This window comes from Eriocheir sinensis, chromosome 53 (genome assembly GCF_024679095.1).
Source record: "Eriocheir sinensis breed Jianghai 21 chromosome 53, ASM2467909v1, whole genome shotgun sequence".
NCBI lineage: Eukaryota > Metazoa > Arthropoda > Malacostraca > Decapoda > Varunidae > Eriocheir > Eriocheir sinensis.
The window spans coordinates 11,381,196-11,393,381 of NC_066561.1; positions in this window are offsets into that span (position 1 = coordinate 11,381,196).

The window sequence follows — 12,186 nt, forward strand, 5'->3', positions numbered from 1 at the left end:
AGTAGTAGTAGTAGTAGTAGTAGTAGTAGTAGTAGTAGTAGTAGTAGTAGTAGTAGTAGTAGTAGTAGTAGTAATTGAAGTAGTAGTAGTAGTAGTAGTAGTAGTAGTAGTAGTAGTATGTAGTAGTAGTATGTAGTACTAGTAGTAGTACGTAGTAGTACGTAGTAGTTGTAGTAGTAGTAGTATCAGTAGTAGCGATAGTAGTAGTAATGATAGTAGTAGTAGTAGTAATAGTAGTAGTAGTAGTAGTAGTAGTAGTAGTAGTAGCAGTAGTAGTAGTAGTAATAGTAGTAGAGATAGTAACAATAGTAATACAGATGAAGACAGTAATAATAATGCTTATAATAATAATTACAATAATAATAACGTAATAATCTTTGCCTTTTTTAACACACTCATTCTTCATCATTTCTCATCATTCAACACTCCTCACGTCTTTCTTATTCTTCACTTTCCTTTCTTTTTCTCTTTTTCTTTTCTCTTCTCTCTTCTTATTCTTTATCTTTCGTCACTATCTTCTCTCTTTTTCTTCTTCTCTCTCTTCTTATTCCTCACCTGGTCATCCTCATATCCTCTATACAAAGAATTACATCGTTTATACTCCATTGCAAGTTCTCTTTTTTCATCATGACACGCAACACCTACACGAGGAATGACTCAGAGAATACACACACACACACACACACACACACACACACACACACACACACACACACACACACACACACACTCAGACACACACACAGACACACACACATACACACATACACACAGCACACTGCAACTTTTTTTCTCTTCCTTCCTTTCTTCCTTCATCCTCCTTCCATCGTTAACTCTTTCCTTCCATCCTCAACTATTTCTTACCTTCCTTTCTTCCTGCAACACTCAACACTCAAATATACACACGCACAACACACTGCAACCCTTTCTTACTTTATTTTCCTACCTGCAACACTCAAGACTCATACAACACACATACATTCCCTCCACAACACTTCCCCTTCCTTTCCTTCCTTTATTCCTGCAACACTCAAGACAGGAATCGCCTTGTATTGAAGTAGATTAAGGTAGATTAAGGTAGATGACAAATAGTAAACAGCTTTAACAACAACAACAACCATCTCGAGTAAGGGGGTTCGAAGTCATCTATATACAGTTCAAAGAGGTTCCAAGGCTCTTATACACATGTCACTCCGAGCTTATGTCTTAAAGGTCAGGGAAATAGCGACGTTGTTTGGCCCCTTATACACGGGGACACTTAGAGCGCTGCAGCAGCGCTACTCACGCGCGACTCAGAGCAGCGCTGCTGTGAAGCGCAGCTTATCTTTATAGAAAGTGTTGTGGGGTGAGTGTCGAATTAGCGGCGCTTCTCAGCATCGCTACTAAAATTGAGTAGGTCGTTAGCAGCGCTACAATCGCGCCACGGACGCGCTGCTAAAAAAGTGGCGCTGCTGCAGCTACGTGTGAAAACTCCCATTGAATGCCATGTATCGTGACGAGCAGCGCTACTTTTTGTGGTCGCCACCGGCAGCGAAGCCAACCACGCAAATCTGTTTGTAGCGCTACTATTTGTGGTCGTGAGGGCGTGTGAAAGCATCCATTCATCTCCATTATTCATCAGCGGCAAATATGCTGAGCAGCGCTGCAAAGAGTCCGCGGAGAGGGAAGAGGATATGAGGATGACCAGGTGAGGAATAAGAAGAGAGAGAAGAAGAAAAAGAGAGAAAGGGGCGTTAGGCTCGTATTCCCAAACGCTATCGGCCCCACAGCAACGATTTCCAAAGTCCGTAGAGGAGATTGGGTTCTCAGGAGTGCTTTTTCACTTTCATGGTGCAGAAGCCTTGTTAAACTATCAATAGGCTCTTAAAACTACTCATGGAAGAACCCACAACAACCTCTATAAATCCCCTGTCAGGTGTGGCAGGGTGGGCGAGCCCCGAAATGTTTCAGAATATGGCCCTTAGTTTTTTTTCTTTTTAGAGACGCCTCCTCACCCTCTTTTTCCTTCTTTTCTCCAATGATAAAAATATTTCGTCAGTTTCTTTATTTTTCCTCCCTTCAAAGGCCTCCCGTTTACCTATCCTAGCTTTTACTACTTATTTTAGTCGGTATAAGTTATCTATACCGTATTATCTATTTCTTATCGTGTTCCTCAAGTTTCTATTCCGTTTGAGCTTTTGTTATACTTTTATTTTCGTGTGTGTATGTATCACCTCTAAATCTACCCCCGTTTTTATCGATTCTTTCTATTATATATTTTATCTTTCTATATTTGTTTTCTTCAATATGTCGTATTATCTATTTCTTATCGCATTCTGTAAGTTTTCATTCTGTCTGAGTTTGTATTATACCTCCATTCTCGTTTTATCCATTTATATTATCCTTCTGTTCGTCCCGTCACTCCCCTAAAAATACTTCTTAAATTCCTATCCTTTATTCTGTTCCATATAAAATCTTCATATTCTCTATACAAAGACTTCCATCGTTGATATATTCCAGTCATTTTTTTATTTTCCTTTTGTTTATCGACACAAAATTCCCTTACAAATACTTCCTATATCCTTATCCTATATTTTGTTCCATTAAAATCTGCATATTCTCTGTACAAAGCCTTCCATCGTTTATATATTTCACTTGTCTTCTTATTTTTCTTCTATTTATCGTCCTATCGCTTCCCCTACAAATACTTCTTAAATTCCTATTCTGTATTTTGTTCCATATAAAATCTTCATATTCTCTATACAAAGACTTCCATCGTATATATTCCACCTTTCTTTTTTTTTTCCTTTAGTTTCTCGTCTAAATATTCCCTTACAAATGCTTCTTAAACTCCTATCCTATATATTGTTCCATATAAAATCTTCATATTCTCTATACAATGCCTTCCATCGTTTATATATTCCACCTTTTTTTTTTTTTTTTCCTTTAGTTTCTCGTCTAAATATATTTCCCTACAAATGCTTCTTGAACGCTTATCCTATATTTGGTTCCATTAAAAATCGTCATGCCCTGTATACAAAGACTTCCATCGTTTATATATTACACTTACATCTTTACAGAGTGGAGTCTAAGGCTCTTCGTCTCATCAGCTCTCCTCCTCCTACTGATAGTCTTCTACCTCTTAAATTCCGCCGCGATGTTGCCTCTCTTTCTATTTTCTATCGATATTTCCACGCTGACTGCTTCTCTGAACTTGCTAACTCCATGCCTGCCCCCCTCCCGGGGTCCCGCTGCACACGACTTTCTACTCATGCTCATCCCTATATTGTCCAAACCCCTTATGCAACAGAAACCAGCATCTTCACTCTTTCATCCCTCACGCTGGTAAACTTTGGTAAAATCTTCCTTCATCTGTATTTCCTCCTGCCTACGACTTGAACTCTTTCAAAAGAAGGGTATCGGGACACCTCTCCTCCCGAAATTGACCTTTCTTTCGGCCACCTCTTTTGATTCTTTTTAGGGAGCAGCGAGTAGCGGGCTTTTTTTTATTTTTTTATTTTTGTGTGTGCCCTTGAGCTGCCTCCTTTGTTTAAAAAAAAAAATTCCTTTTGTTTTTCGTTCAAATATTCCATTACACATATTTGCTATACGCTTATCCTATCTTTGGTTCCATTAAAAATCATCATTATCCTCTATACAAAGACTTCTATCGTTTATATATTCCGGTCATCTTTTTATTTTCCTTCTGTTTGTTGTCCTAAAACTGCCCTACAAATGCTTCTTATATGCTTCTTAAATGCTTTTTCTATTTTGTTCCATTAAAAATCATCATTATCCTCTATACAAAGACTTCAAACGTTTATGTGTTCCTCTGTAACATCTCTTTATTTCCTCACTGCCGCTTATAAGGGTCTGCCTACCTACTCTTATCACCTGCTGTACAAAGGTTCCTACTATACTGTATAATACGATATCTTACAGTACAAATATCCGGGCTGGTTACTGCCTGTTCTGTCTACAAAGAGTTATCTATGGGTTAGGCTGTACAAAGGTCTTTATAGTTTATCTCTTACTAGGAAGAGATACTCATTGTTTCCTTTGTTTCTCTTTACTTCTTTTGTCTTTAGAATCTATATTTTACTAGGAAGAGATAGCGATTCTTTTGTTTATAGCTTACAGAGGCCTCGGGTTGTAGTTTTTTTCTAGTTTTTCTTCCTCTCGTATAAACAGCACACCTCGTTTCACATAAGACATATCGCTTCTCTTGTTTTTCTTTACTTTCAGAGGACTCGGTATTAGTTTTTCTTCTCCTTGTATGTAAAAACTTCACTTCTTTCGGCTTCACTTCCTCGTAGCTCCGTGAGGCCTTGGTTTTCTTGTTTTTAGTCCTCTTGTAGAGAGCTCACTTCGTTATGCTGTTTGTCTAGCCTCGTCAGCCCTTGGTGTTTGGTTTTTATTCCTGTTATAGAGAGCTCACTTCGTTATGCTGTTCCTCGTAGCTTCGTGGGGCCTTGGCTTTCTGGTTTTTAGTCCTGTTGTTGAGAGCTCACTTTGTTTTGGTGTTTGCCTAGCTTCGTGAGGCCTTGGTTTTAGGTTTTCTTTCTCTTATAGAAACCTCACTTGCATTTTTTTCACTGTTCCTCGTATCTTATCTCTCCTGAGGCCTCGGGTTTAGGTTTCACTTTGTTTCAGTGTTCTTCGTCCTTTATCTTTCCTCTTACAGAAACCTCCCTTCCACTTGTGTCACCGTTCCTCTTAGCTGTCTCACGTGCTTGTGGAGATTTCTTCGGTTAAGTTTTCCTGCAGCCTTAGGAGTGTCACCTCTATTCCTCGCCTTAATTTGTTTCATTGTTCTTCGTCCCTAATCTTTCTTCCCTTCCACTTGTTTCACCGTTCCTCTTAGCTCTGTCTCACGTGCTTGCAGAGGTCTCGTCGGTTTAGTTTCCCAGCAGCCTCAGGAGTGTCACCTCTATTCCTCCTGCCGTACATAGAACTGCTTGGCGGCGGCTATCTCATCGAGCATCTCACACCTGTTGGCTTCACCTGACACTTAGCGCTGCAGGTAAATTGACAGGTAAATTGCCTCCTTGTGTTCTGCTAGAGAGTTTCGTTCGGGGTAGACATCGCCCTCGTTTTCGATTTCTTTCTATCGCGTACAAATTGGCGCACACAATACTGATCCTATACCTTCCTTATCGCGTACAAATTGGCGCACACAATTCTGATCCTAGACCTTCCAAATCGCGTACAAATTGGCGCACACAATACTGATCCTATACCTTCCTTATCGCGTACAAATTGGCGCAGACAATACTGATCCTATACCATCCTTATCGCATACAAATTGGCACAGAAAATACTGATCCTCGCTTAACATTTTTCTTATCGCGTACAAATTGGCACACGTAATACTGATCCTATACCTTCCTTATCGCGTACAAATTGTTAAACATACATTATATTCATATATTGCGTACATATTGGTACAAGTTATGCTGACCCTCTTTCTGCACCATTCTTAGCGTACAAATTGGCACTCGTAATACTGATCCTATACCCTTTTCATCGCGTACAAATTGGCACACAAAATACTTATCCTATACCTTCCTTATCGCGTACAAATTGCCACACATAATACTGATCCTATACCTTCCTTATCGCGTACAAATTGGCACACACAATACTGCCCATCCTATTAATACCTTCCTTACCGCGTACAAATTGGCACAAGTAATCCTCACCCTAGTTTTACACACATTCCTTACCGCGTACAAATTGGCACAAGTAATCCTCCCCCTAGTTTTACACACATTCCTTACCGCGTACAAATTGGCACAGGGACATAATCCTCCTCGTTCACTCTATACTTTTTGGTCCAGTTCTTTCTTACTTGTCTAACTCCTTACACTTTTCTTAGTTTTGTTTTACTCTTTACTCCTTCCTATTTTTCCTTATTTCTTATTCTTTACTCAACCTTTCTCATTCTCTCATAATTTCTCACTCTTTAATCTTTTCCCCACTCCATTACACTTATTATATTTTTGTTTTACTATTTACTCTTTCATATTTTTCCTCATTTCCAATTCTTACTCCTTACTCTTTCTTATTTTTCCTTATTTCTTATTCTTTACTCTTCCTTTCTCATTCTTTCATAATTTCTCACTCTTTACTCTTTTCCCCACTCTATACTTTTCAGTCTAGTTCCTTCTTACTTGTCTAACTCCTTACACTTTTCCTATTTTTGTTTTACTCTTTACTCTTTCTTATTTTTCCTTATTTCTTATTCTTTACTCTTCCTCTCCCATTCTTTCATAATTTCTCACTCTTTGCTCTTTTCCCCACTCCATCACATCCCTAGCAGCGACCAGGCCTAACAGGACCAGCTAGCTACGTAGGCACACACCCACACACCCACACCCTAGCACCCTCACGTCACTCTTCATTAACACCGCTAACGGCCACGCACTGTCTTATTCCCTCGCGGCCTTGACCCGGCAACACTTCGGAGAGACGGACCATCGCCAGGAAGAGAGGGCGGGGCAGAGACTACATGGGCAAGGCTATCGGCAAGGCTTATGCTTACTAGATTCTTGGATGAGCTGACGGAGTCTCATTGAGTGTCATGGGTATCGTTGGAGGCGTAGGATTGGGGTTTTTCTATCTTTCTTTTTTTTATCTTTCTTCCCGCTAACACATCGACAAGGCTCTCTGGTTTATATTTACTGTTTTACTTTTACAGGAGTCTTACGTGAGCTTACGGTGTCCCTTTTACTGTATGAGAGGCGTGGGAGGCTTAGGGTTGGGTTTTATCTTTCTTTCTATATTTCTTTCTGCTCTGTCTTCCCTCTAGCACATGGGCAAGGTTCTGTACAAGGCCTATGTTTAGCGTCTTGGATGAGCTTATGGAGTCCCTTTTACTGTATGAGAGGCGTGGGAGGCTTAGGGTTGGGTTTTATCTTTCATCCCGAGCTGCTTCGTCCTCATCACTTTGAGCCTCGAGACCCCAAAACGATTAATGGCACCAAGACATCTGACTAACATAAACATAAACGCATTAATACTATGAATCACTGGTGTCCCGGCGCACGCACACACACACGCACGCACGGTGATGCTGCTGCCTTGTTGCTGCGTCCGTGTGGCACCCCGCGGCGGACAGGGAGAGAGAAGAAGAGGGGAAGGAGAGGGGAGAGAGAAATAGGTCCAGGTGAGGGTCGGCGCGGCGGGCTCTCAGAGTACAGTCCCGTGTCGAGGCGAGCGGAATCCTTAATGCCAGTTAGCGGCGAGGGAGGAGCCGAGGCAGGAAACTGACTCCCTTCCTCTCATTAAGGGCGTGGGACGGGCGGGGCGGCGAGGGGCGGCCGGGGGGTCAGTGCAAGGCGGGGGACGTGGTGGGGTCAGCCGGGGAGGGTGAGCGGGGGTCTGGCAGCGTGTCTGGGGTGATACCGGTGGCCGTGTCCCTCTGCAGCAGGAGGTAGAGGCGGCTGTTGAGGCCGCGGTGGGTCTCCGTCACCACGCCCACGGTCCCCTCGGACTCCGTGAGCGTCCCCTCGTCCTCCTCGCTGCTGCCGCCCACCGCCATCACCACGTCCACGTCCGCTCCCTCACGCCAGTACGAGGACGCCTCCCACATGGGCCCGGCTTTGCTACGCCCTCGGACAAGGAGAGACCCACACACAAGCAAGGCCACGCCCACTGAAGAGGCCACCACGCCCGTGCCCACCACCGCCCAGTCGTTGACGTGGCCGCGGCTGAGACGACCGAGAGGCAGCGGCTGGCCGGGACTCAGGCCGTGGTTGCCAGCGCCGCGGAACACCCAGAGGTCCTTGGTGTGCTCCAGGATGCTGGAGGGCCGCGCGGAGGGCCTTGATGCGTGGCGCTTCTTCTCTGTGACTTTATTACGAATTTTTCTGCGTGGCTTGTTTGCCTTGAGAGTCGCCTTCTCCCGGACCGTCTCACCGTGCAGTGCCACCCCCAGGCGAGGCATATATGCGTTATGTGTCTGGCTCCCTTCGTGTACGTGCGTGAATAAAATAAAAACCTCATAACATACTTCATAAGGGAGTGCCAAGAAACTACATTACTACAACTCACACCGTGCCTATCAAAAAATATGTATCAACTGTATCTTCCAAAATGTATCAAGTGTATCTTCCAAAAAAATACGTATCAAATCTTCCAAATGTATCAAATGTATCATATCTTTCAAATGTGCCAACTGTATCTTCCAAAAAAAAGTATCAAATCTTCCAAATGTATCAAATCTTCCCAAAATGTATCAAATCTTCCAAAATACTGTATCAAATATTCCAAATGTATGAACTGTATCTTCCCTCCAAATAATGTTTTAAGTCTACGGTTCGGGAGCAGCGACTTTCACCTCTAATATCGTAACTGCACATGCCATTCTGTCTCATGGATAACGTCAACTAAAGTACCCAAAATGCACATATCTATATTCCTTCCGTCTCTTTCATCCTTCCACATCCTTCCGCAGTTCTTGGTTCCTTCTCCCACCTTCTCTCGCTCTTAACTTCTCTTTACTTCCATATCCTCCTTCCGACCGGCCTCTTGCAGACTCCTTACGTTCTTATGTTCTTATGTTCATTCACGTTCTGACATCTTCTATTCCCTACTTCCCTCTCCCAGTTTATTTTCCTTTTAATAATTCCTTCTTTTTTCCTCCGTTTTCCCCTCCATTCTGCCTCTTTTTTAAGTACCTCCCTTTCTCTATACCTTCATATCTTCCCTCATTCACACCCTTACCTCTTTTTCCTTCCTTCTTTCCTTCCTCTCTTTATCCTCTTTGTTTTTTCTCTTCCTTTCTCTATACCTTCATGTCTTCCCTCATTCACACCCTTACCTCTTTTTCCTTCCTTCTTTCCTTCCTCACTTCATCCTCTTTGTTTCTTCTCTTCCTTCTTTGTTTCTTCTTTCCCCTTTCCTCCCGCCCTCTTCCATCTTCACTCAACACTTCCTTCCTTTCTATTTTCCGCCATTTGCACCCTTCCTCTGTCTTCCCTTCCCTTTCTCCTACTTTATATGTTTTACCTTCCTTACCTCCTTCTTTTCATCTCCCTTCCTCCCTTTTCCATCTCTACTCAACACTTACTTCCCTTCTATTTTCCATCAATGCATCTCCCCTCTATCCTTCTTTTCATTTCTCCCACTTTCTATATTTCACCTTCGCTACTTCCTCCTCCTCCTCCTCCTCCCTCCTCCTCCTCCTCCACCTTCCCTCCATAAGGCACAGGTGAGAACTTGAGTCTTACCAATAACCAATTCACTTACAAACACCTGGGCATTCTCTCTCTCTCTCTCTCTCTCTCTCTCTCTCTCTCTCTCTCTCTCTCTCTCTCTCTCTCTCTCTCTCTCTCTCTCTCTCTCTCTCTCTCTCTCTCTCTCTCTCTCTCTCTCTCTCTCTCTCTCTCTCTCTCTCTCTCTCTCCCTTTTTATTTTATTTAAACATGTTCAGTACATTAGTACATGGCAGTATTATTTTTCTATGCTAAAGATCCCCCGACCGTTGGGGAGCTATTTAAAAGCTTCTGCCGATTATATTATACAATTATATACATGTTTACGGTGTGTGTAGGAGTAGCCACCTGTGGGACGCAACCTTCATCTGATGAGTGGACAGTTGTGTCACATCCACATCAGCAGTGAGATTGTTCCACCACACCACCGCTGCGATGGAGAAGGCACGTTGGTGGGTGCTGGAGCGGGCCATTGGCACTTCCAGGAGGGAGGCGTTGCTCAGCACCGTTCTCGTGCTGCGCTCAGACCTCCTCCAGGTAGCCCTCAGGTCCGTCAGGTGGGGCACTATGCCCACTTGTGCCTTGTGTAGCACCGTCAGGGCAGCGACGCGGCGACGGTGCTCCAGGCTATTCAGCTGGTTCGTGGCTGGTCTTGCCCTTCCTTCGTGTGGGTGTTGTTGTTGTTGTTGTCGCTGTGTCTCCCACTGGCTCGGTCGGTGGTGCTGGGTGCCGTTGATGAGGCGTTCAGCCCTCCTCTGCACCTTGTTTAGCAGGTTGAGGTGGCAGCGGGCGCTGGCCATCCAGGTGAGCGGTGCATACTCCATCACTGGACGGACTTGTGCCTTATAGAGGGTGTTCAGGCCCTCAGCATCAAGGAGGTTCTTCATGCGGCGCAGGAGGTTCACCTTCTGGGAGGCTTTGTGCGCCACCCTTTCAAGGTGACGGTCAAACCGCAGCTGGGAGTCCACCTCCACGCCCAGGATGTCGACGCTGGCCTGCAGGGGGATGGTGTCGTTCCCGAATCTCAGTCTGCCGTGGAGTTGCCTCGCGTCCTCCCGAGAACGTGATATTACCATGGCCTGGGTTTTGTCAGGGGCAAACCTGACTTGCCACCTCTTTCCCCAGGCCATTATGTCTGCCAACTGTCTGTTGACGGACTCTATCACGTCCTGGGCTTCCTCCCTCTTGTATGTTCTGGAGAGGGTGCAGTCGTCGGCGTAAGCGCTTGCTGCCGGGATGGTTTGCAGGAGGTCGTTAAAGTATATGTTCCACAGAATAGGTCCAAGGACGTACCCCTGTGGAACGGAGGCCTCCACCGGGAAGCTGGTCGAGGTGCTTCCGTTGACTGCTACGCGGAGGCTCCTGCCTAACAGGTAGTTTGAGAGCAGGCGCAGCAGGTCCCCCGTGATGCCTAGTTACTGTAGCTTCGCCGTCAGACCGCGGTGCCAAACGGAGTCGAACGCGCCAGCTATATCCAGGGCAATCACGAGAGAGGGGTGGCCGTCATCAAGGGCGTCATGCCAGGACTTTGAGAGGAGAAGGAGGAGGTCTGAGGTAGAGCGGCCCTTCCGAAAACCAAACTGCTTCGGTGACTGCAGGTGGTTTTCCTCGAGGAAGGATGTCAATTGCTCCCAGATGATCGTCTCAAATATCTTGCTGATGATTGGGAGGAGTGATATTGGCCTGTAATTGTCTGGCTCGGACCTTGATTTTTTCTTGTGTACGGGTGTGTCTGTGAGCACAGGGTCCAGGGAGCCTCCACGCTGATGTGTCGGGAACTCAATATGGTTGTGCAATCCATGCACCGCTGTGAGCTCGCTGAAGGCCCTCGCCACCAGGTGTTGATTTAGGTCGCCCACAACCATCGCGTACTGACAGCTGTGGACAGCCATAAGGTCGTCCAGGTGCTCTGTGAGGTAGATGAGGGGGGCGCTGCCTTGCCACTGTGGCCGGTACATGGCACAGAGGAGTAGAGCGCTCCTGTCCTCGAGAATGATGCGGAGGAACATCATCTCCATTTCCAGGGGAGTGACTGTGGTGAGGGCGTCCATCTGCAGGCCGTTTCGGTGGCAAACCGCAATGCCTCCCCCCTGTCCTGTGTGGCGGTCTCGTCTGGCCCAGTGCGAGTACCCGGGGATCTTATCACAGGTGGTGGCGCATGTGTCGTCCAGGAAGGTCTCTCTCTCTCTCTCTCTCTCTCTCTCTCTCTCTCTCTCTCTCTCTCTCTCTCTCTCTCTCTCCTCTCTCTCTCTCACTCCTCTCTCTCTCTCTCTCTCTCTCTCTCTCTCTCTCTCTCTCTCTCTCTCTCTCTCTCTCTCTCTCTCTCTCTCTCTCTCTCTCTCTCTCTCTCTCTCTCTCTCTCTCTCTCTCTCTCTCTCTCTCTCTCTCTCTCTCTCTCTCTCTCTCTCTCTCTCTCTCTCTCCTCTCTCTCTCTCTAGCTCTCTCTCTCTCTCTCTCTCTCTCTCTCTCTCTCTCTCTCTCTCTCTCTCTCTCTCTCTACCCTTAACATGTTCTCTCTTGAGAAACGTCGCCTCCGAGGAAAACTGATCGAATGTTTTAAAATACGTAATGGTTTCACGAATGTAGACAGATCAACATTGTTTATGATCGATGACACTTTGCGCACGAGGAACAATGGCGTAAAACTCAGATGTAGACAAGTAAATTCAGACTGCACCAAATTTTTCTTCACCAACGATGTAGTGCGAGAATGGAATAAGCTCCCATCATCAGTGGTCCAGTGTAACACGATTGACTCCTTCAAAATAAGCTCGACCGTCACTTCCTTCAACTTAATATCAACTAGAGTAGAAATGCAACGTTTTGGAGTCTTCTGATTAATGTAAAATCACTTAGGTTTAAGGACAGACCACCAAGTCTGGACCATGGGGTCTGTGTGGTCTGATTTTCTATGTAAATCTATAAATCTCTCTCTCTCTCTCTCTCTCTCTCTCTCTCTCTCTCTGTATTTGAGAGAGAGAGAGGGGGG